General features: G+C 35.8%; 2 protein-coding genes and 1 long non-coding RNA gene across 4 annotated transcripts in view; 1 reads left to right on the forward strand and 2 right to left on the reverse strand.

The window, feature by feature from the left end:
- Positions 1-26,761, reverse strand: part of LOC105232950 (uncharacterized) — a 249,592-nt gene that overhangs the window by 84,456 nt on the left and 138,375 nt on the right. The gene's annotated exons all lie outside the window — the stretch shown is intronic.
- The window catches only part of LOC125778329 (uncharacterized), a 153,919-nt gene that overhangs the window by 63,010 nt on the left and 64,148 nt on the right, over positions 1-26,761 (reverse strand). The gene's annotated exons all lie outside the window — the stretch shown is intronic.
- LOC125778335 (uncharacterized) lies at positions 2,047-23,074 on the forward strand. Its single transcript, XR_007422632.1, has 3 exons — positions 2,047-2,708; positions 19,083-19,222; positions 22,722-23,074. It is a non-coding gene; the product is annotated as an uncharacterized LOC125778335 (long non-coding RNA).

Here is a 26,761-nt window from a genome sequence, read left to right on the forward strand (position 1 = left end):
GAAAGGTTGTACTCACAAAGCCGTTTTTTTAGACATGTAAATCGCCAAGTATATACATAGATATATATGTATGAACTTATGACCTTGTAGTTGTTTAGAATGTAAGAATCTGTGCATTTTAATTAGTTTTATTCGAATGAAAATAGTTGCAAACTCAAATGCACAGAAAAGTGAGGAAAAGAGAGTGAAAAGTGCCAATTGAATTCAAGATTAATTTTATAATATATACATTTGCAAGCATAAGTAAATAAATGTGTCCAAATGTATATTATATTATGTATGTAACGTTTTTTTTGTGCTTGTTCCTTTTTTGTGGGTCCAATGACATTCCTTATCTCCATCAAAAAATCTTACCTTTCTCTGCACACAGAAAATGAAATGAAAGTGAAACTGCCAGCACATTTGCATATACAAATTGTATGAAGTAAATTTATTGTGTTATATGAATTTGTATGAAAATAACAGTGACATTATTTTAATTTATTTCTAACAATTATTTCTGTAATTTAGTGACTTTTGCTACAAGTTTTTGCTAAAAAAAGGACTCAACTTTGACAATTTAATTAAATTTTGATATGCATATAAATAGTACACGAAGATGAGGAAAGTATGTAAGTGCCCCTCTTGTATTTTTCTGATGTGCGATTGGAAGTGGCGAGGTTTGAACTAATAATTACTGGAATGGAATGAAGTGTTCTTGAAAATTTTCCAAAATGTTGATGTTTCGAGAAAATAATTAGAAAAGGTACGATTTTAAGAGCTTAAAAAAAAATTTAAATATGGAAAGAGAAGAAAATGTTGTAGTACACTTGTGAGAAAAAGACTTTACCCAGTGGAGGTATAAAAAAAGTGTGTGCTAATATATAATATAAGGATACAATACTAAAAAATTAAAGTAATGATAAAAATATACTGAGGTTACCGGTTTTGTAAAACCTAAGCATTTAAATTCGGCCTCCTTTTTGCTTCTGGTCATCTCTGCGAGATCATCTGACTAGCTTTATGCAAGTTGTTTCCATTTAAAAAGAGCAAATAAAAGACAAATTTGTTTCGGAATATCTACTAACAGTTCTCAGAAAGTTTCGTATTTTACTGAAGTAAAGTTAAGTTGGACTTTTTATCGAGATCTAGTTCACGCCAAGTCTCCTCATGTCCAAGGTTATGATGTTATGAAGTAAAATAGGAGAGTTATATGTTATACATAAATAGTTTTAAGAAATTCTGTTTCTTTAATATTTGCCTCTGCAGAGTTTTTGAAACATGATTGGTTTACGGCTTCTTCGTTACATCCTTGTACTAGTTCACTAAGAATTTTCACAATATTAATTTCAGCTACCCCAATGCGAATCGTATTGCTCGAGCTCAAAGAAAACTCTCTCAACACTAGTGAGTAATCTGTGTTTTGCTGGGAACACGTGAGTACCGGTTCTCTGTTTGTTTATTTACACTTGACGAGCTTGGGAGGGGACCCATAACCGGTGTGTTACAACTAAAAATAACCAAAAAGTGGAAAGGAGACGAAAGAGAGGCTACGAAAGGAAAATTTTAGTACAGTTAGACATACCACAGTAGTATGTAATATGAATACATTTGGTTCTCTCTTCGTTATTTGATTTTGATGTTCTCATAACCAAACCCAAGCTATTTCCCAGAATAAAATATGTTTCTTCATTAACATGTAATGAAACCTTGTCCGCTTAAAAGTATGCTATGAGTCTGCTGACTTGCCGACAAAGCAACATAGTGTACTTCCTCTGTTAACTTTAACAGCATCGAATTCAACAACAAAGCAAAGCGCAGCGGAGAACCTCGAAACCAACAGCCGCGGCAAATGCTATGGCAGCAGCGTCGCTGTCAGCGAGAGGGACCACGTGGACAACAATAATGTGCTCAAGGATACAGCAATCTCAGTACCAGCACCAACACAAGCGCAAAAGTCAGATATATCACGCAGCCTCTGCATCCGCAATGTTCGTATTCGCGCCTTGTACCTCAGCTCTCCCCTCGGCTACCCGACTTGGCTTTTTATCTCAGTCGCAGCGGAGATTCAGTTCAGTTTAGAACGTGTGCTTGCACGAGACGGTTCGTTACATGTTGGCAGCAACGAGTAATGTGGAATTAAAATCAGATATTAGAGAATTTGAGCAGAAGCCAAGCTTTAGTTGGAAATTAAAAAATAAATAAATTTAAGGAAATTATTACTATTTGTAGTAAAACAGTAAAAGTGAAATAAAATGCGCTTATGCGCTTGGCAGCAGGAAGTCGGCCGCTTAGTTTGTAAATATTGTATAGTCGGTGGCTGCAAATGTCATATACATGGCAGAAATGCAGTAGAAAGAAGTGAAGCCACGAAAGTGGTTGGAAAGTGCTGTCTGAGTGCAATAAGCCATAAGTGGTTAAGGATAAAAATCGAGCCAAAAAGCGCCAGTTTAACTCTGAGTGAGAATTTTCATATCAATATGTGTTCAATGTGTAACGCGCTTGAGTGTTCGCTTTTTTCAAGTAGAAATTGCAAGCCGCGGGGACGCAACAAGTTTAAATTAATGCCTAGATCCATCCCTTGACAACCGTTCGCGTCTCAGCTCACGTTTCCATCACCAAATCAGCGTCGTCGTCAGCAATATCCGTTGTGATACTGGAAAACAAAACAGATCCGGATTGTGCCTCTGCCAGAATAGCGAAAACAGCGTCATCATGAATTTTAAAATGTACGCACCAAGAGTCATTAGTTCTAAATTATTTAGCGCTTATTAAAATATAAATGCTTAGATTGCATTCTTCTCGCTGAAAAACAAATTTGTGGCAACTGAGGCGATTCTACTTCTTAATTATTATTTTTGGCGTGACTGTGTTTGCTTTAATTTTTGCACTTTTGCCTTTTAATATTTACTTTGGCGGCGGGTTGCAATTTGGGCATTACCGTTACATTTTTCTTACTAAAAATAAGTTCTCGCTTTATTTGTGTGCGTTTCCTCGGCCCGTGCGAGTGCAAATCTTTTCTTGTTCATTCTTTTGCCTGTGACTGCTCACAACAATCGCACTTGTGGCCTCGAAAGTGGGAACAATGTGCATTGTAGCTCTATTATGTTATTTATAACACAGTTTAAAGAGCGTTTAAAAATTATATGTAAGTCTTCTTCTGATATGTCTCCAGTAGTTACTCATACGCTACGATGCCCCTCGGCACTAGGCCCTAGGAGCGCGAGCAGATTTAGTTGGATTTTAACCATTTTTGGCCATAAGGTGGCATATTCTAAAGGCAACGTTCGGTAACTTAGTTGTTTCTTGATTTGTACATTGGAAAGGAAAGATTGAATTTAAAGTTATGTTATATGGGAAGTGGCTGTAGTCCGATTTACGGACGTTGACATAAGGATGTGAGGGGAATCTTATGCGCCCAATTTCGTTAAAATCGATCAAGTGGTCTCCAGATATGTGTTTTCGCCTAAAAGTACAACTTACAGTTTACACCTGAATTTAGCGCTTAGTTTTTGTGGACGTGGCAGCAGTCCAATAACGCCTATCTACGAAATCATGGATTTTTTTCGCCAAGGAACGCGTCAAACAAGTTTCATCAATGTATGTCAATGTTACATATTTTTCTTCGCGGTAGTACAAATATAATATTACAAACGAAAGAGAAGTGAAAACAACAAGCGGCCTGAGAGCATTTCCATATAACAGCAACAAAAACAAGTTTAACGTTGGCAATTAGAACAGCGGAAAAAATAAATCAACTACAGGAACATCAACTTGAAAACACCATTGGCAGTGACTTGAAAATAAAAACTCACACAGAAATGATAATCGACATATATACATTTACATACGGACCTTTTTTGGCGCATCCAAAACTATATGTACCCAATGTTGCGACAAAATGGCATACACTCACGAGAGTTCATGTTTGAGGTACGGTTACATGCGTAGAGTTTGTTTTTGTAAAACATTGTGGCCGTCGCAAATAACGCAATACAAAAATTAAAGCAAAAATTTGAAGAAAAAAAGAATAAAAGGAAGCAAGCCAAGCGTACGGAAATGCGTACCAACAACTGCGAAAGACGCAAGTTCATCGAAACGCACACAGACGCCTGACACTCTGCATCAATTGCGCACACAAGGTGTCCAAAGTCTCAGAGCCCTAGTGCTGTCATCTGAAATCCAATCACGAAATTTAAGTCAGCGACAGTAGCTGCTGCGTTGCGCCATTCCACAATCTCTCATTGGTGCGTTATATCGGCTCCTTAGAAACAGATATTATTGTCTACAACAAATGCAGGCCTTCGTCCTTGACATTTTCCAATACATTTAAGAGACGTGCCACATTTGTGGCTTCATGCTTTTGCGTGCTTTTGTTCTTTTTGTATGACAACAGTGTCTGTGATTGAGAAATCAGATTGGGTTCCCATGAACTCAGTATAGTTCTGCTGGCTTATTTGCTTATGTACGCTGCCAGAATCTTACGGCTTATGAATATGTGACAACATGCAATCAATACTCGCATGGTTTTCTGAAGCTTTATTTGCTGACTTCTAAGAGGAATAAATTTGTACGAACCGGCAGAAGTAGGACATTGACTTCGTTCGACTTTAAGTGAGCAAGCAACAGAGTAGCAGCAGCTGATTTCAGCAATTGAGTCTACGTATTGCTGTTGCATTGAACCTAAACGGAACGTCTAGAGGCGGAACGGTAGGTTGGCACAGTTGCTTTGATGCTACAAGCATAATATGCTGTTACCTGCTCTGCGAATTCATTGAACAAAACTCTCAAACTTTGCAAAAGTTATAAAGTAAAGGCTCTGTATTTTATACTCGTATCTATCATATGGAAAGCTTATTAATTATGAAACGACTTTTTCCTACCAATTTGCTGCAAAATTGTAATACTAAATATTAAATTCTGCTTAATATATATATTGCCAATCTCATATTTTCCCAGTTTTGTTGCTGTTGTTATGAGCTATTTTTCCTAATCAAGTATAAGAAGTTCATGTGGCAACAACAATTTGTACAACATCTGCTCTTGGTCACAGGGTTCGGCTTTCAACCTGGTAACTCAATTGGAAAAAGGTCATTGCACAAATTGCTCAAAAGAATTTTTAAAGGATACCGAGCAACAACAAAATTTTGTTATACCACTAAAAGCAAAAAGTCAAATGAGTCCAAAAACCCTGTAACATAAGCAAATCCAACGAACAAACTCACCAACTGTCACCACTTTCAAACATATATAAGAGTTCTCGAAATATAAAGTCTAATTTCTTCCGAAAAGTGAAAATTGTGACAAACAAATGTTTTATTTTCCAGCAACGAGATGCAACAAGAAGATTGTTGTAAAAAGGAAATAAGGAAATTGGGAGCAGAGAAGTGGGTATTCGTTCGCGGCGAACTTTTTGTTGCTAATGTGCCATTGTTCTAACTCTTGACACTGCTGTCATTGTGCTGTTTGTATTTTCGCATTTCCATGCTAATGCTTTTGTGGCACGCCTAACTTTTGACATCTGACACCTTCCCACCTTTTGTAGCATGTGCTGGCTTCCGAATGCTTTTGTTATTATTGCTGCTGGTTATTATCGCACTTTTTATCCAAGTGTCATAATTCGCATTGTCTCTGTTGCAACAATTCGTGCACTTCGCCGTTATTTGTGTTGCATTTTGAAATAATTCTGCATTTTTGGTGAATTATTTTCTTTTATCTTTACCGTTAAACTGGAGTGAAATTGGTGTCATAGGCACAAAGGTGGCATAGCTGGCAAATGGAGCTGCAATAATGGAAGTGTTGAAGCAATAAAATGTGCAGCTGCAGCACTACTCTGAAAGTTCATGGCCGAATTTTGAAGAACGGAAAACATTTCCTCCGTTTCCACTTCTGAAAGATTTTTCCATGTACATAATTAGCGTGTTTATTCAAATTTATGAGGCTGAACCAATTGAGTAACTTTATTAGCAATACGCCAGGAATTGATTGTGGGTTGTAATCTCGACTATGTTGCATGACACCTACGTAAGAGAAAACTCTCTCTTTTGTGCAATATGCAGCCAAACATTTGACTAATGATTTGTTGATTTTCATCTAACCACCAAAAGATACTCCACCACTTTTGTAGGGTTTGAGCAATATGAAAACTTCTACTACTTACCGCCATAAAAATTATTGTTTAACACTTTTTAGACTAATGTTAGATATTCAAGTGGCATAATTTCTTTTCTTGCTCTTAGCAGAAGGCCTATTTACTCCATGACGCGTGCCTTGGCAAGCACTACCGCTTTGTTTAGTATTTATTTCTGGAAAAACAAAGGAAATCTCGTGTATGCACTGATAGGTTGAGTTATCTATTGCACAACCTGGAATGTAAAAAACTATTTGCCTTTTTGTCGCCTAGATATACAGAATACTGTGTCCATCCCTATACTTAAGAGCCAGGCCAAAGCCGATAAATTGTTTCCGGCTGAAGGTGACCGCTGTTTTTGCTATAGACAAGACATTAATTTTCCGTGAAGTGCAATGAACAAAGCGTTTGCTTTTGTCCTATTCGTTTTTATACTCTCGCAACAAAGTTGCTAAAGAGAGTATTATAGTTTTGTTCACATAACGGTTGTTTGTAAGTCCTTAAACTAAAAGAGTCAGATATAGGGTTATATATACCAAAGTGATCAGGCTGATGAGTAGAGTTGAAATCCGGATGTCTGTCTGTCCGTCCGTCCGTCTGTCCGTCCGTCCGTCCGTCCGTGCAAGCTGTAACTTGAGTAAAAATTGAGATATCGTGATGAAACTTGGTACACGTATTTCTTGGCTCCATAAGAAGGTTAAGTTCGAAGATGGGCAAAATCGGCCCACTGCCACGCCCACAAAATGGCGGAAACCGAAAACCTATAAAGTGTCATAACTTAGCCATAAATAAAGATATTAAAATGAAATTTGGCACAAAGGATCGCATTAGGGAGGGGCATATTTGGACGTAATTTTTTTGGAAAAGTGGGCGTGGCCCCGCCCCCTACTAAGTTTTTTGTACATATCTCGGAAACTACTATAGCTATGTCAACCAAACTCTACAGAATCGTTTTCTTCAGGCATTTCCATATACAGTTCAAAAATGGAAGAAATCGGATAATAACCACGCCCACCTCCCATACAAAGGTTATGTTGAAAATCACTTAAAGTGCGTCAACCGACTAACAAAAAACGTCAGAAACACAAAATTTTACGGAAGAAATAACAGAAGGAAGCTGCATCCAGGCTTTTTTTAAAAATTGAAAATGGGCGTGGCGTCGCCCACTTATGGACCAAAAACCATATCTCAGGAACTACTCGACCGATTTCAATGAAATTCGGTATATCATATTTTCTTAACACCCTGACGACATGTACGAAATATGTGTGAAATCGGTTCACAACCACGCCTTTTTCCAATATAACACTATTTTGCATTCCATCTGCTGCCTTCTCTGTATAATACGAGTATATACATTAGGAACCAATGATGATAGTGGAATAAAACTTTACACGAATACGGTATTTGAGCTGAGGTATCCCTTGTGGAAAAATTGTCGTGATCGGACTATAACTTTTCAAGGTCCCTGATATCGAACACGAAGAACTCAGTGCCTAACCTAACCTAACCTAATTTTTCACCGAAAATATCGATAAATCTCTTAGAATTTAATTCTAATTAATTTTACAGCAAAATAAAAAAATATGTAAATGACGGATAATGAAATCTCGATTATCACTTTGTCATGCGAGAGTATAAAATGTTCGGTGACACCCGAACTTAGCCCTTCCTTACTTGTTGATAATGATTTTAATTAATGATTAATAAGAATTAATACAATTAATAATTAATAAGAGTTTGTTCATCTTTAAGCTGCTTAATCAACTGATTTGAGCTACGTCCAAGCAGAAAGACCTTAGGCTGCCTACATGTTTAAACCATTCTAAACTGAAGCAACATGTATGGGAAAACTAAGAAAAAATAATTGGATTCGGATTCATTGTATCTTGTTTTTTACTAGTCAATATATATATAGTTATATATAAATTAAGGGGGTATTCTACTCTAGAGTTTTGAAAAATTCGATTTTTTTTCATATATTTAAAGTTTAGACCCTTAAGAACATATCCTCCAAAGGATTTTTAAAATTTGAAATTATTTTAAGAGCTACAGTTGCTTTAGTGACACAGTACCTAGCCCGGTAGGTAGGTAGACTCACTTTTTTAAACGCGTTTTTCTCGAAACTACTTTTTTCCACACGGTACTGGCATTATCTCAAGTTCTATACAACCGATTTACTTGAAATTTTGTGTGAACCTTCTTTATATAATCCTTTATCCTTTATTTTTATATAATCCTTAATCCTTTGTTTCTTTTTTATATTAAAAAAAAATTCAGGAATTTCAAAAAAAAGCGTAAAAAATGATTTTTATTTTCAGGCTGTCGCCATTTTTCAAAAAAAAAAATTTCGTGTTCCCTGAGGTAAGGACTATAACAGCATCCTTACTGATTAAGAATTTCTTTTGATTATTTTTTTCAGACCACCAGGAGAGTCAGGATCAATGGTTATTTTTGTTTTTTTTTTTTTAAATAAATTTCAAAAAACTGCCCAAAATTTGATTTCTAGAGTACATAGAATACCCCCTTAAAAGTGGCAGACGACGAACCACCACGGTTATAGAAAGAAGCCATTTATTGTTCCATATCACTTTTTATTTATTTTAACTTCGTTATTCCCATACATACCCGCATATTCAAAACTAAAAAAACGACAAATGGTGTAAATATTTAATTTAAATCATTCTTTAAGAATTAATTAATATGTAGATAGATTTTCTGAGTTTCCGCCTTTTTCGGTTACAAAATTATTTTATAAAGCAACTAAATTGTTTGGCTGTCTTTCCACACCAAGAAGTAGGCAGTCTTGACTAGTTGTACGAGTACTTGCTAATACAAGTATACTGGTTCGAAAGTAATTCAGTGCCACTTGATTTCACCACAGAAAAGAGGATCTGTGAAAGCAACAGTAACTTTTATTCACATCATAATCAAAAGCTCATCTCGACAAAAGTTTACACAAATGTGTATTAGGGTGATTAAAAAAAATATGTATATATATAGAATTCATTTTAAATGAAAACCACCGTGTTCTTAGTTTTATTTAAATTTTATTCGCACTTTAAAATCCAGGCGGTGGCGCGACCGCATTATACTACGTTTTCTTGACAACTGCTTCTTACCAACTGAACTTAACAACTGATGCTTAAACAATGAATCTTATTTCTAATACAAAAATGGATGATCCATATGGACCATTGCAATGATGGCTGCTGATGGACGCTTCTTCAATTAACATCTGATTTACAATGTTGCCGTCTAAACTACATTATTTATTCAGTGACAATACTGCCATATGTTCTATGTATTATTTCTTCCTACATATATTTTTTTTCGTTTAGTACTCGGAAAAATAAGTTTCTAGATACCTATAAGAAAGCCTCTCCAAGCATGAGTTCTTAATTTTAACGGGAAGGTCTTCCTTCTTACAGTTTTCTATTTTTTCTTATTATCAGATAGAAAAATTTATATCTCGCTTCCAACTACTTGAAAAAATATGTTGTTTCTTAGATTTTGTAGGAAATTGAAAGGCCTCATATGATTTTTTCGTAAACCCAACCGTTTAAAAGATATTAACAGTTAAATTTTGATTATTTTTAGGAATTTTTTTTATTTCTTATGAATTTTATAACTTAATGAAAAAAAATCATTATGAATGATGAAACTCACAGTTTTTTCGAGACGCTTTCTTAGAGGTGTCTAGGAACTAATTTTTCAGACAACGAAACGAAAAAAAAAATGTTTTTTTTGATCCACCCTAATATGCATTGATGTTTGACGATGAATATCTCGTAAACGCTTAACTTAATCGAAAAATCATATGAGACCATTTTATAGAGCAGTGAATTTCCTACAAAAATATGATGTACTCTGTTTAGTTTGCAAGTTGAGCAACGAAATGATAAGGTATTTAACCTAATAATATTAAAGCTAACATTTTTTTTTTACCGCTGGACGAGATGAGTCACAGTGACCCAACACGAGTTCAGCAAAAACTGTCGAGCGGCCATCTATGCAAAGCAAAGCTTGTTGTTGCTGATTGCGCAGCTGCCTTCGCCTACATTTAGTTATACACGGGCACAGACACACTTACACAAACAACATATGTGTTTTTTGCTCTCAGGAAGTAAGTGAGTTGTCTGCGTTGAAAAGCCATTGGGAAAGTGAAAGGTGCTAACAGACGAAGCAATAGCTAAACCACAAGGCACTTAAAAGCCAGAAAAACCACAAACACCGGTAATTGAGGTAAATGCGAAGGAAAAGAGAGTTTGAAAGTGTGGAACCGAAGTAGTGAACAGTCAAAATAGTGGAAAACGGTTAGAAAACAAGTAAGGAAGGGCTAAGTTCGGGTGTCACCGAACATTTTATACTCTCGCACGATAAAGTGAAAATCGAGATTTCATTATCCGTCATTTACATATTTTTTTTATTTTGCTGTAAAATTAATTAGAATTAAATTCTGAGAGATTCACCGATATTTTCGGTGAAAAATTAGGTTAGGTTAGGTTGGGCACTGAGTTCTTCGTGTTCGATATCAGGGACCTTGAAAAGTTATAGTCCGATCACAACAATTTTTCCACAAGGGATACCTCAGCTCACATACCGTATTTGAGTAAAGTTTTATTCCGCTATGATCATTGGTTTCTAATGTATATATTAGACAGAGAAGGCATCAGATGGAATTAAAAATAGCGTTATATTGGAAGAAGGCGTGGTTGAGAACCGATTTCGCCCATATTTAGTATATGTCATCAGGGTGTTAAAAAAGTATTATATACCGGATTTCATTGAAATCGGTCGAGTAGTTCTTGAGTTATGGTTTTTCGTCCATAAGTGGGCCACGCCCATTTTTAATTTAAAAAAAAGCCTGGGTGCAGCTTCCTTCTGCCATTTTTTCCGTAAAATTTTGTGTTTCTGACGTTTTTCGTTAGTCGGTGAGTCGCTTTTAGTGATTTTCAACATAACCTTTGTATGGGAGGTGGGCGTGGTTATTATCCGATTTCTTCCATTTTTGAACTGTATATGGAAATGCCTGAAGGAAACGGCTTTATAGAGTTTGGTTGTCATAGCTATAGTAGTTTTCGATATGTACAAAAAAATTAGTAACTTTTCCAAAAAAATTACTTCCAAATATGCTCCTCCCTAATGCGATCCTTTGTGCCAAATTTCATTTTAATATCTTCATTTATGGCTTAGTTATGACACTTTATAGGTTTTCGGTTTCCGCCATTTTGTGGGCGTGGCAGTGGACCGATTTTGCCCATCTTCGAACTTGACCTTCTTATGGAGCCAAGAAATACGTGTACCAAGGTTCATCATGATATCTCATTTTTTACTCAAGTTACAGCTTGCACAGACGGACGGACAGACGGACGGACAGACGGACGGACGGACAGACAGACATCCGGATTTCACCTCTACTCGTCACCCTGATCACTTTGGTATATATAACCCTATATCTGACTCTTTTAGTTTTAGGACTTACAAACAACCGTTATGTGAACAAAACTATAATACTCTCTTTAGCAACTTTGTTGCGAGAGTATAAATATGGAAGAAGAATGTAAAGAACCTTAAACGAGAAGCATGCAATTGAAGAAAAACAGACGAAAATTTTCCAACAGATGCTTAAGTGCAATAACGACAGAAGCAGTATTCTTAACAGAGCAACTGCAACAACAATAACACAATCAACAAAAACAATAATTAAACATAGAAATTTCTACCTTCACACTTTCAAACGCTTATAGACGCCAAAAAAATGTGTAAAAAGTTGCTTTGCATCAGCAGCTCAGCAAGGGCAGGGTCGTGTGACTACTTGAAACTACACATGACAAATCATAGTTAAAAGATGGTATTCATATTTGTATTCTTAAACGCTAACCAATCAGTACCAAGCTTTGACCTTTTTCCAAACTTATTTATATATGTTGGTGTATACACAGTTCAAAAACTCTCAGCGGATATCCAACAACAGTTTACTCTATAATAAATTTGCCGCTTTCTTATCCCAGATAACATATGTACTACATTTAGTTGGTTATGAGCTCGTCTTTTGTTGAAAGTAGTTGTCCCACATACGCTCGTAATTTTATAGCGGATAGCAAAATTTCCTAAATTACAGATACTTATGGGGTGAAGCAGACAGACAGTTAAGTTAAACTGTGGCAACGCTGATTGGCAAGAGAGAAAGGTGATCTGACGCCCTTTCGTGTCAAGAAGTAGTGGAATGGTCTGTGTGCCACATAAGATACAAAGAGAGCACATACTTAAAGATGTTCATTTGTTTAAGTGTCAGCTATAAACGGGTATATCGGGAATAATAAAAATTTATTAACAAATAAAAATATTTCACCACCAAGTTCTACTTAGTTCCGTGTTATATATTTATACTAGAAAACCAGAAGTTCTCATTCGTAAACTGGAGGGGGTATTCTAGTCAAGAGGCCCTGTTTCGAACGTCTTTTGGTAATTGATAAAAAACATCCTAACATATTTTTACTACCCTTCTCTCTATTTATTTATTTATATTTCAAGATTACAAAACATTAATTAAAACAACCGAATATTTTATACTCTTGAGCCAAACCACGTCAAGTGGTCCCTGAAAATTTTGCAAAATCACCGATTTTGTAAATATTTTGTTAAAATTCTTTTTTTTTGTTAAAGTTATTAATGGTTGAAATGCAGACCGCGATAAAATGTTTACCTTTAATACAAGGTAAAGGCAATAATCGCGTAAGCGGTGTCAACGCCAATTAAGAAGAAGATATATATATATATAAACTTATATTTATCTTAATTTGTTTTTGATGATACATACAATCTTTAGGTAAACAAAACTGTTGTAAAGTATAAAAGAGATAATTCTAATTTCTTAACAACATTTCTGTTTGTGTTTCTTAAAAAAATAAATTCAGTTGCATTGCCCTCTCCCCAAAAGAGTACACAAATCGCTTTGTCATTTTTAAATCTTACAGAGAGGCAAATCGGGTTAAGTTCAACCAAAAGTCAACACCGCAAGCGTTTGTGCGCACTTGTTAGGCATATAGATGTACATATTGTGTAACCCACGGCGTATGAGTAACATAATTTCACCAGCATGCGAGACTTTGACGGAGATAATATTGAAAGCAGTACTTCAAATAAAACTGGTGAAAAACTATATTTGCACTGAAGCAAACTATGCATGCACCTCTTGAAGGGGCTTCAAACGACAGAGTGAATACTTTAGAAAAGGAAATAGAATTTCCACTTAAAATATAATAAAGTAAATATATAAGAATGAATAGAAATCTGTACCACCAACCAACAAACCAACTCTATCTTTTCAACTTTAGTGTGTTCATTTGTAGCACGTTGCCTCAAGCATTCAGTCTGCATTTCTTGAATATGTGTTTCATTCCCCCTTATAGCCAAAAACAGCGCAGTGAGCGCATCCTGCCTAGTCAACCTTTTTGCCTGCCAGCTGTTGCCGACGCTTGTAGTTGTTTGGCACTAAAGCCACAGTTTTTTAGCCACCGTCGCCACTTCTTCCATTGTTGCTTGCGTTAGTGTTGCGCCTTCCTATAGAAATGTAAAGACAGCTCTTATTGTCTTTTTTGTATTGGCAGCACTGTTTTCGTTTGACGCGGTTTTCACAGTTTTTAGTGTTTCCGGACGTTACACTTTTTTGATGCTGTTGGTGTTGTTAATAACTTTATTAAATGATAACTAAAATCTGACACCACCCTTGACAGTCGAATAATTGGCAATTTTTTTACTTAAACATTCCAGTCCGTGACAACAATTTCGTATTAGTAACAACAATCCGCCTATTAACAAGTGGCCGTAGGTTGAGGACAAATTGTCATACATGCCACATCACGGCTTAAAAAACTCATACGAGGAAGATTTTTGAATTTGGTTCTCATACAGCTGTCTCTTTCAGGGCATATGATGTCCTTAATAGTACATATAACTTTGGTTTTGTATATCTAAGGACTTTGAGATATCAATCAAAGTGTAGTTCCTTTCATTTCTTTAAATTATGCATCTTATATAAAGTTATTGATTTGTTAAAACTAAGTGAAGAATAAAGCTAAAAGAAAGGTATTGATCACAATCAACGAGTAAGCAGACATCATCCAACGTGCCTCCTTTAAAAAATAAATCTTTGAATACATATCCGAAATTAATTGCAAGAGACTTTAAAATCATAGTGCGTCATGGTTTGTTGGTAAATATAATTTAATATTATGAAAAAAGCAAAATGCCACAAATTACCTAAAACTAAATGAATTCGATTCAACAACAACTGCGGATTATTGCTATAAAAGTAAAAAACAAATGATATAACAGCAATAACAACAAGCAGATACAACACGAGAAACTAAACGTAATGCCGAAACAGGAAGCAGCCACCAATATGAAGTGGAGCAGACCGCCAAGAAGAATTATACAAACAAAAAATACAAAAAAATATAATACAAAAATACCTTGCATCGAAAGACAGAGAGCAAGCTTTTTATCCTTTTCTGTTAGTTGGCAAGGTAGATGTCACAGAAAGAAGGTACATTCTTTGTATCTTCCCGAACAACAAGCGAACCCACTTAAGCTTCGCAGAACGCATGAATTACCCACGCTGGTGACGGTTGGCGACAAGTCGGCTGCGGAGATTTGGGTCAACGCAATATATCGCATAATTTTTGGAAGTGAGGACATACATTTATGCTGGCATGTACGAGTACATGCATGTTAGGGTGTGTAATACATGAGGAATGTGCAGATTGGTACCTGAAGATATGAGGGAAGCCTGACTGTCGTTGACAAGAACAATTAGAGCACGAACATGGCTAATACGAGAGGAATATAATATGGCACTCAGACCGTGTTTGAATGCTGTTTTCTCAGTTTTAGTTTGTACTGATCGGTAAAACCAATTTTAAAGTATAATTTTACTAACATTTATAATCTTATGTGAATTACATTTAAAGCAAATTCTTCTGAATTTACAATTTAAATTAATTTGTTAAAGTCTGAATTTAAAGTAAATTGCAAAGAAAGAAATCTACTACGCCATTATACCAGCTTTTGTTTCAGTAAAACTTGAGCTTCACGCCAATTTCATTTAAAAACTTTCAAACTTCTTTTTCTACACTTTATCCTTAGATGCAAAAACAAAAAAAAAAAAACAGGTAATTTTTTAATTTCTCTCAGCTATTCTTAAGGCATTTTAATTATTTCTTTTTGCCCAAATGTCTTCATTTACTTTTTCGAATTCATTAGAGCCAAGACTTGCAAAACTTTGTTAATTTCATAATTCATTTATTATTTTAATTCCCTTTCCACTTCAGGGCATAGGTACGAACAATTCAGTTCTTAAGCAATGAAATTGTAAGATAAAGAATTCTCTTTATAAGTTCAAAGCGGAATTTCTTAATCTTAAATGAGCACCTCCCTTGCTCGCATAGAGGTTCGGGGATTTTTAGTAAAGTTGTTAAACAATGGAAATACTTCATTGCAGGAAATGTGTCTACTATTTTTTCACTTTAAATCTTTAACTGCGTCTAAATGTAAATCGCTTGGCTATAGCATTTAAAAATGTAAAAGTTCTATGAAATCTTTATTATGAACAAATAATGCTAAATGTAATGCACTCCCACAAAATCACGCTATATACCGGTGGAGTGCTTAACAACTGATAAAGTTCAGCCAGGGAAATTCTTTATTAGTTACCACAAACGATTTTTATATAATTTTGCAATAATTCTTACTTTTTTATCTCTTGCTTATTCTTACGAGTATGTGCCGGAGCGCCGTAATTTCGTTTCAGCTTCTTTCATGCCAACGCCTTATTAGCCACGTTGAGCTTTTCGCTTTTTTCGCACAAGTTTCAAATAAATTAAATTACTTCAGACTTCAAACGCCGACAAAGCGGACACGCTGGATGCCATGGTGTTGACCAATTTAAGGTAGCTTTGTTGGCCAACCGAAGTATCCTAGCCTGTCAGAACTTACACCTTTTTCTTTCTTCTTTGATATCCCAAATGTGAATTTGAAGTAACCCAAGCGTCTAAGTAAAATACAAAATGTCATTTGACTAATATACAACGCGATGGATGCATAATTTTTTGTTCGATTTTTATTAGCATTACTGCAGCTATTTAACATCCATGCTCGCAAACATCCACTGGCTATTAATCACATCGTCCACGAAAAGTAAATTTTCCTACCATGGTGTGCTTCTCCACTAACTCCGCGCTTAGAAAATCGACGAAACAAATTACCTGAAAACACTTCGGCATCAAACAGCGTCGTGGCATTTAATTTCTCGAAATCGCGAGGAGCACAAATGCTCGTCTAAGGTGGCCCTTTTGTACGCGGTTCTGTTATTCGCTCCTTAAATACCTTGCCTTTTGGTCTTTCATGGTTGTACTTCGCCATCGAAACGACAAGAAACTAAGATGGAAATATAAAATTAAAGTCACTAAAAGCAAAGCTTCAGAGACTAATGACAGTCACTGCGGTCCGCCCAGGACAGAAAAATCAAGAAAGTACCACAAAATAAAGTTGAGAAAGTGTGCATGATTAAACGAAGCAAAGTTACATGTATTTATAGTAGTTATTTGTGTGGGTGGAAAGCAAATTTATTTGTAATGCATTTATTGGCCCTCAAGTAAACGCATCTCTGAACGTATTAGCTGTGTGTTGTAAATTTTTCGAAAATACATACTACCAAATAAAATGTGGTGCATTCGCTCCCGTCTTCTTTTTGAAACTGTTCGCTCCAGTTTTTTTGTTTTCTTGTTTAAATTGCCGTCTCTATTATATCTCCTGTGTCTGTAAGGCATGCATGAATGAAAATGCAATTTATGTTTAGCTTAGAATTAGTTTCGGTTTGGTCTCAAAACCAAAGGGCAGCAGTCTAAAGCAAAGCAAAGTTCAAACCACCAAATGGCTGCTTAGCAATGGTCAATGGTTAATGGAAGAAATAGGTTTTAGTATGAATTTTCATAGATATGTACCCTAATATCCTGAACTGAGATATTTCCCAACATTCCGAATGAATAATTTACCTGAGGTCCTATGTCATGATGCCAATTGTTTCAGATAAATTTACTTTACATCATCATTTTAGATACCTAAACTCTTTTGCTAAAAGAGTATTGTAACATTTGTCACTCCGACATCTCCCACATCATTCGACAGCATTTTTTTGTTGGTATTTCAACATGAAGTTAAAAGCTGTCTGCCTTCATTAAGATAACTCACAGCACACTTTATCTCATTAAGCTAATTTCTGTTGATGCGGCTGTCAGATAATTTACCTTAACAACAACAGCGTTGGGTTTAATTAGGCGATTGATAGTTTACCCTACTAATTTCCTTCAACTTTCACTATGTGAGTAGGCAGCCCTTACTTAACGGTATCTGCAGCGTGTGAACACCCGCTATCATTAAAGTGATTACACAGAAATGAGATCATCCATCTCCTCCTTTGGTGCTTTACAAATGCCATGCAATTTACGGCTGCTAATTTGCCATAATACAAGCTTTGCATTCATTCATCACCAAGCTGGTCTCAAATGAGCTTAGTTTTTAGCATGTTACAGAATGTTCAAACAGTTGAGTCGGAATATCATAGTTTGACCGAATACAAGTTCTTCGATATTCTCACCAAACTAAATATGATTTTTTCATGCATTTTTTTGCAATAAAATAAATTATAAGCGTAGCGAAAAAATATCACTGTCTCGACTAGCCTTATTGTGAAGCCTTAATTTTCCCACATTCATTTCAAAAATCAATAAAGGAAACAATGCCCTCAATCGTTCCTATCAACTGTCAACATCCACACACACACATAATCTTCTGTGACAACTTTTCTGAACAAATCAAATTTCCAAATCGATATCCTTTTACCATCATATTGTAGTCCTTTGTTGCCCCGTAAAGTAGCAACCAGGTGAGCAAATAGAAATTCTGCTGCAAATAATGTGTTGTTAGTGATTTTCCGCTTCAACAGCACCGTTATCGGGCTAACCTCATTGCCAAAGTAAATCCAATCACGGTGTATCTGGAGCGGACAAATTCAATTTTGAAACACAATAACAACGGGCAACGGTGTACTGAGAGGCACACACACCCACATTTTAACAACGAAGCAAGAGATATGAGGAATTGGTTAGAGCAAGTTGACAACAGAAAGAAAAAAAGCAAGCCAAAGTGATAAGAGCAATCATAAACATAATCTACCAACAATTTGTAAGTGCAAAATACCCGTTATATTACCGGTTTACTACAGGAATAACAATGTCAACACAACCACCACATGGTAGTTTGCGGTGCGCTGTCGCAAGTATCGTAAGAAACGCTCCAAATGTGCAACAAATTGCTGACAGAAGCCCAAAAAACATCGACAGAAGCAAATAAGACATAACAACCACGAAAGTTAAGTCACAACCAATGTGCGTTTAGTCAATACAGTTCCTAGTTTCCTCTCCTTCACACTGCTCCTTGGCTCAAAGTGGCGCCCTCAGGAGTATTCGAGAAGTCGTCGATCGCACTGTCATCACATTTTGATAATTCTACATTTCGTTGCCGTCATTCCTCCATTCCCTCCTCAACCTTCCGTTTACCTTAACCACATCTTTTGAAGGTTTCCCGTTTTAAATTACGAGAGGTTGAAGTGGCGCTTCCGATTTGTTTTACCCACAACGTGCACATTGCTTTGTGTGAGCGGCATGTGCTTAACTTCTCCCCTCCAGCATGACACACCACAATTGGTAAATGCGGGCGACACTCAAATCAAACACTTAACAAAACCAAAACCAAACAATAACTTCCGTAAAACGGGGTACAACTTTTATCATTTTTACATTAAAGACATTTTGTGTTTTGACTGGTTTTAACCTTCCACCACACCAAACACAAAAAACTGATTTTATTTCGACTTTATTTTCACTTTCTTCCTTTCCTCTTCTATTTGTAGTTTTCACATCTGGCCCATATGGGAAACGCCTTCTTCATACCCTGCTTGACAACTACAACAGTCTGGAGCGACCCGTCGTAAACGAATCCGATCCACTGCAGCTGAGCTTCGGGCTGACGCTAATGCAAATCATCGATGTGGTGAGTTTTGTTTGTCTTTCACTCCTTTTTTTTTGGAAATAAGTACACAGGTGTTACCCGCATCACACGATTTCACACATTAATGTGCAAATTACATTTTAATGCGCCCTGAGATATGCTACACTAAAATCAGCATGCAAAGGCAATTACGCAGGTATAGTGTCCAAAAGGCGTTACTTAGCCTTCAATTAGCTTAAAACATACGAGTATACCATTATTTTATGTAAGTGTGATCCAGACATATCATCATGCTTTCGTGTTATGTAAAAACCTTATAATCCGAATTTAATTATTATGTGTTTTATTGCATAAAAATATTATGATATGAAAATTACTACTATTTGCACACTTTTCAATTATGCAATCATATGCACATTGGTAATTATATTTTGCCACATTTACTCTATTTTTTGTTACTCTATGGCTTTATAATCTTACAAATACACTCTGATACACATATGCCTCTGAGCATCTACGCTGGCGTTAGTCATTTCATTCTGACTTGAGTTGAGACGCTGGCCCAAGTATAATTAAAAGACAATGCCACTTCGGCCCTTCGTGGAGCTATAAATTTAAGCCAAGCCAAGTGACAATTGCTTAAACACTTCCTCCTCGTGTGGTCCCCGACCACAAAAGTTTCTCACGCAAGCTCTAGCATTATTTTAAATTTCATTTAAGAAGTTCACGGCTTTGTATACACACAAACGCAAGCTTTAATTGTGCTCCTTCTTCCATTTTTCCGTTGATAACCATCCAATGTCATTAACTCGCTGTGGCCGCGAAATGCATGACCTAGCATTTATAATCACATAAAGTAGTACGAGTATATTAGGGTGTTTTTTTTAACTATTAATTTTATTCAGTCCCGTCACGAAATTCCTTAGAAATACCCTAAAAAAATTCCCTGAAAATTTTAGCCCTTAATATTAATATTAAGAACTGGACAAAGGCCTGTAAAAATTTTCCATAGAAAATAGTTTTTATCTTTAAATTCCTACAGATCAGATGAATTTTATGGCATCGCTTTGACTTTAGACGCATATTTCTCACAATTGTTCACTCTACAAAAGTGCCCAGTGCAACAAAGACGTAACTCACATCGGCGAAGTAGTACGGAGCTCTAAACCCGATTTTCCAAGAATTTCGCCTTTTTTGTGCATAGATCTCGTAAATGACAGGAGCTATAGAAAAAATGCGCATGACAAATTTGTAGGAAATTTTATTTGCTATAAAAAAATGTTCGAGGTCAAAATCGCTATCATTAATACTTCTCGAGATATTCGGCTTTTTCCTTCATTAGAAGGTCCAACATAACGTATGAGTAATATTCCATAACGAAATATTGGTATCTCAGTTTCTTCGTCAAAAGCTGAACGTGGCGTGTTCGTAGCTGTAAAAGAACACACATGCAATCTTCGTCTTTTTTCTGTGCTGATGCTTATAGAAGTTGCTGTCTTCTCTTTCATTAAAAAAAAAATTTTAAACTTTATAAAAATATTCCGGATGTCATTTTTCTGTTGGCCGTTGCTTTTAATTTTTTTTATATTTTTTTTCAACGTTCTTTTCCTTGTTTTGCGAGTTTAAAATACTTTCACTACTATTAGGCGTCAGAGCATGATATGCATTTATTTATCTCCCCGGTAGCACTTCATTATTCTACCTGCCAACTGACCATAGAAATGGGAATAATGGTCCCATCTTCAACCATTCATTCAAAGAGGACTACACAAACGGATTTCTTTTAGCATCGTTTTATACTTTGCGCTTCAAAATTTGCCTCTTTTGCGATTTGCCTTTGTTTTAGTTTTGCATTTTCCAGCCAAGCCATTTCGAATAGTTGAATAAAGGAGTACCACGAATGTGTACTTGAATACGTCCAATTTTTTATGAGAGTATTATAAGAGTACACTGTCTTATTCACATTCTTCTGAAAGCAGAAAAAATAATTTTGGTTTATGAGGTGTTGAGACCTAAACTCTAAATGCGACCAAAGATTCTTTTGGTAGGTTTCATTTCAATAAGGGTTCATTATAATGAAAACATTTTTGATAGCGTTTGCTTACAATACTTTTAACCATCTACTAGCTGTCTCATATAAGTAATATTTATTCTAAAGGTGTAAATGTTAAAGATTTATGTATGCTTAATTCTGAAATAAAATATTGAGTTTAAAAGAACCCATTCCATAAGCTTCAGTAATTGTATTTTGCAAAACTCAACCTAATCCGAAATCCTGTTGCTCTATCTAACACCGCCATCAAAGTCACCATTCATGTTATTGCTGTTGGTGCTGTTGCAAGTCATCCAAGTTAAGTCAAAAAATTAACTAAAAAACCAAACATAAAGCGGCATTACCGTGCAACCGCGCATAACAAAAGTATATAAAAAAGATGCATTTTTATTGTCTTTTTTTTGCAACTTTTTCTCCCTTTCGCTAATAAATTGCATGAAAGTTGGCACGGGGCTTTTGTGCTTTGCATTTCAAGCGCGGAGTTTTGTCAGCAGTTATTTCAGTGCTGAATAAAAATCTCATTTGAATTGTGGTGGCTGACGCTGGAAATTAAATTAAATTCTTCTTTTTGAATACCTCTTTCTTTTTTTTTGGATTTTCTGTTCATTGTTTTTTGTCATTTCTCGGCTTGATTTTTAGAGCGGAACGTCCCTAATGAGCCGAGTTGCATAGCAAAAGTAATGAGCAAGTCGACAGTGAAGCACAAATGAAAAAGTGTTGAAAAACTTTTCATACAACAATAAAAAAAACAGCTGAAAGAATGGAACAGCACACAGTAGAATAAAATCACATAGTTGTATTACACGAAAACAGCATTTGTATATTATTATTAGCATATGTATATCATTTTAAAATTAAATGCTAAGCCAAAAATATTGAAAACAGGATAAGATTTGATATTTAGTGAACATTATCAAAAATAATATTTGCCTTAAAATATTTCATTCAGAAAAAACCTCCTTAATTATTTTCAAACTATTTGTACTATTATATTATATATATTACATATATACATATATACATATATATATCTTGTGAGAGAAAAACGACAAATACATTCCTCTTTCGGAAAGTAAGCAAGACATAATGTTTCCAACTAAAACCAACGAATTAGACAAACAAAAAACTCAAACAGACAAAAATGTAAATATTTACCACTAAAGTATTTAAATAGAGAATACAGCAATGGTATGAGCAAGGTTAGCCAGCACACCAACATAACAGGCCCGTAGCTGTACGCAAATGTTGCCCTTACGGTCTTGTCCACCGCCGGCCAGCAGACCAAAAATAAAATCTAAAAAGATTAACAAAATGAAGTAAAGAAATACAAAACATATAAGTTAGAGCTAATATGGTTGCCTAAAATAAACTATATAAACTTACTCTGTACTATTAAAAGACAAAGCTTTGCTTAAATTTAATAGCAACTCGATAAATTCGTTTAATTCCATAACTCTTAAAGTCACTTAACTTCTTTTCACTTTGTAGGCAGACGAGCAAGCTGTTCGCTTGGACACCAGGGTAACGCATCGCATATTATAGATAACCACGAGACCTCAAAAGCTCAAATTAAAGTGCTTGCGTGTCACATGATAAAGAAAGCAACATATCACAACGGCAAGCTGATTGACATCTTCCAACGAAAAGCATCGGGCGTAATTTGGGTTTAGTCATCTGGCTACTCTTAAGTTGAGGCGAGGTGTAATCCGGTGTGAAAGAGTAAGTTTATTTCTGACACCTGGATATGAAGAAGAAAAGAAGACACAACTGCAAAGAAATGAAATTCATTAAATTAATTATACCATAAACTTAAATGTAACTCAAGTCTTAATAATAATAAAAGTGCAATTAGTAAAAGTTTACTTACTTTCATAAAAACGGAAAATAGAACTCCAGGTAAGATTAAAATGAGCCATAAACTACTCAAAAACTTAAAAGTCAAAGCAAGGCCTAGGAACCAATGATATTGCTATGATCCCCAGGTAAAGAGAAGACATGTGTCTCAAATATCAATTTCGACTGAAAATATTATTTTATTTAAACACATTCATGTAATGGCTTTTAGATCAGATTCCATAAAAAAGTTAATAATATAAATCCTTGTGATTGTGCACAATAAGTATGAATACAACGATAGTGATTTTGGAAGTCATTCTGTCTTTCAACAATTATATTCCGTGAAGAGTTCAAGAGGCACGGCGCTCACACTACATGACTGAAAAAATACATTATGTTTGAGTGCAAAATATAGTCGAGGACTTAACATAACATAATACTATATATACAATGGAGTTTTTCCTTATACAGCTAGCCGCATTGCTTTTCCGCAATATTCTTTTTCCTTCCGATTGCCTGCAATGTGAGAGCTCTCACAAGCCGCATTTGGTATACAGCCAGATACTAGCCAGCTCTATTCCAACCCATGTGTGTGTCTAAAAGTGTTATGTGCTGGCATCACTCATGGCTTATAATCATCAGTGTAAACAACGTTGGTAGCCGACGGCTGTTTGGTGTTGCATCACCTCTGAATAATTCAGGATCTGCAGAGTGTTGGCAGCACATGTAAAAGAAAATACATCCATGCAACCAAGAGTAACCATACAACTCTTAGCATATTTCCCAATTCATGTACACTCCTTTGTACCTAGCAAGCAATGCGGGCCTTTGCTTTTAGTTTTACATTAATTCAGAAAGCTTTTAAAGCGATTATGAAGCAAAACGAGTGTTGATTTTGATTTTGCTTGTCAGTAAATTGACCAATTTGTGCAAATAGAATTGAAAAGAATTTTGGTCTTTATACCTTGTCAGACAAAAAAGTACATACAAGGACTTGATTTTGAACGATCACTATGTATGGCAGCTACATATATCTTATTGTTTTAATAACCGTCCACTTTAAGGTGAAAGCCCCTATCTATGGACCTGCTATACCGATATCGACCAAATTTGATGAGTCAAATTATCTGGCCATATTTAAATGAGCGAAATCTACGACTACAACCAATCCTACTTCCTATGCAAAAAAATTTTAATGTCTCCTTGTGATAAAATATTTTTCAAATCGGACTAAAACTATTCAAGCTCTTAATTACCGAATCTGTGGACCCCATTTCTTATTATGAACTTTTCGTAGAAAATATCGGTACATCTGTGCATGTTCCTAAAATCCATCAAACGGCATGCTTCACCTATACAAATTTAATCGAGAGATCATAATCGCTATCACGTGTTGGAAAAACCAGAATGAGGAAAATTTCAATTGATTGAAAAAATATATGCACAAGCCCCAGAGTGCTTTCAGATGTTCTCTGCAAAACTGTAATTTTTGTTTTTTTCTGGGAAAACATGCATTTTATTTTTGGAGAAGGAAAATATATATCACAACAAATCGAAATTAGGATGCATATCGCTCCAAAAGCCATACCGATCTCTCAAAATCGCTAATTGTTTGCAGCTTTTTCGGCTAATCCTATCATCAAAGTCAAATAAATGCTTTTCAACTATTGTCCTTAGAAAATGCGTAGTCGGTGCATTCATTCAGGTTCTGCTACCAGCTCGTGATTTTCCGGTGGTAAAATCGCCATTGTAAAACCATGAAGTGATGTGATGAAGCGATCATGGCTAACTCATGCGTTTCTACACAACTCAGAATGAAGTGTAAGCACAACGACAACCCTAACCATTTTACATCCCTTTTCCACATTCGACTTGATTTGTGTCTTGTTTGTTTTGGATGTGGCAAATTGCAAGCGGCTCGCGAAGCAAGATGATGAATGACCGTGTGAATGTTGAGAGTAACTGTAAGGGTGTTCTCTCAGACACGACACATCACCGACAGTCTGCGGCTGCGGCGGAAGGGGCTGGGCTTCAGTTGTAGTCAAATTTTTTTTGAATTTTTTTGCGAATAGGTGAAAATAATTGGTTTTGCGATGAAACGGTTTGTGTTAAAAGAATTTCATTTTAAACGATTTATATACATTTTCATGCACTCATTGATGTGAGAAAATGCTCATACCTTGAAAGGAAATAAATTTCGCTAACATACTGTTGTCCCAGAAAAACTGTTTTTACTCTAAACCTAAACAAATTTTTTAATATCTTCAGCATATAAGTATGTATATATTTACGAGTATATTGCACAACCTTGGTTTAAATATGAGGGAAAGTTATGATAAACTAGTATTTTTAGTATTCTATCAAGTTTTACGCAGTGACCTTAATAAGTTTTTGTTTTATATTCATTTTAGGAATAGAAAACTTAGAGCTTTTGATACTGGGTAATATCACTAAAAACAATTACAGTTACTATTTACATAAGTATTCATTTGTGAGATTCAAGTATGCGTGTAATGGCAAATACACAGCTGTGTGTACTACTTTTACGAGGCTTCTCCTATGTTTTCTCTTTCTCCCCGCTTTCGCGCTTAAAGTCGTCTTTGTGGTTGTTGCTTTTGCCACTTATGTACACTAAGGCACTTGTAATGTTATTTGAATGTTGACACTATAGCCGTAGGCATCGTGTTGTTGTTGTTGGTTGCTCTACGTACTAAAATTAGCAAAATTATGGCTGATTACGTGGTTGAACACGCGTGGTTGAGAGCCTCTGTCGGCTTGCAAATGGCTTTAAGTACAGGGTAGGCCATTTAAAGTTGACCCATCTGGCAACGCTGTAACTTTTAACAGCGCTGACAAATCGGCTAATGTCATACCGCGTTAGAAGCGTCATTCGAAGACAATTTATACCATGGAACAGTACACTCCAAAAGAACGCGCTGAAATTGTTCAGCTTTATATTCAAAATAACTTTTCAATTGTGTTAACTCAACGTGCGTTTCGCAAAAAAATAAAGTGAAAAGTGCTCCAGTTAAGAACACAATTAAGTCTTTATACGCAAAATTTGTGAACACCGGTAATCTCAGTAATGCCAGTCATGCATCCAGACAACGCACAAGACGTTCTGATGAAAATATCGAAGCTGTACGAGCCAGTATTGAGGAGACTCCATCGACATCGAGTTATCGCCGCTCTCAGGAATTAGACATCTCTCGCACCACTCTCCGACGCATAATTCATAAAGATTTGAAGATGTTTCCATATAAAATTCAAATGGCACAAAAACTAAACCCAGCTGATTATCCGCGACGCCTTAATTTTGGCAAATGGGCCATCGAAATGGCTGAGGCGATTGATATCGAAAAATGGTGATGTTGACTGGCCACCGAGATCACCAGATTTGACGCCACCAGACTTTTATTTGTGGGGTTATTTGAAATCCAAGGTATACGCTAATAAGCCAAAGACCTTAGCTCAACTGAAAGCCAACATTCGACGTGAAACAGCCGCCATATCATCCGAAACATTGGCCAAAGTCATGGAAAATGTCGAAAAAAGAGTGCATTTAGCTGTCAAAGCTAAAGGTGCCCATTTACGCGATCTAATTTTTAAATATTAGCTGAAACAAATCCCCTTGGACCAAAATAAATTATTTTTGAAATGAACAAAAAACATTGTTTTCTTTTGGGTCAACT

The sequence above is a fragment of the Bactrocera dorsalis genome, chromosome 4 (assembly GCF_023373825.1).
Source record: "Bactrocera dorsalis isolate Fly_Bdor chromosome 4, ASM2337382v1, whole genome shotgun sequence".
NCBI lineage: Eukaryota > Metazoa > Arthropoda > Insecta > Diptera > Tephritidae > Bactrocera > Bactrocera dorsalis.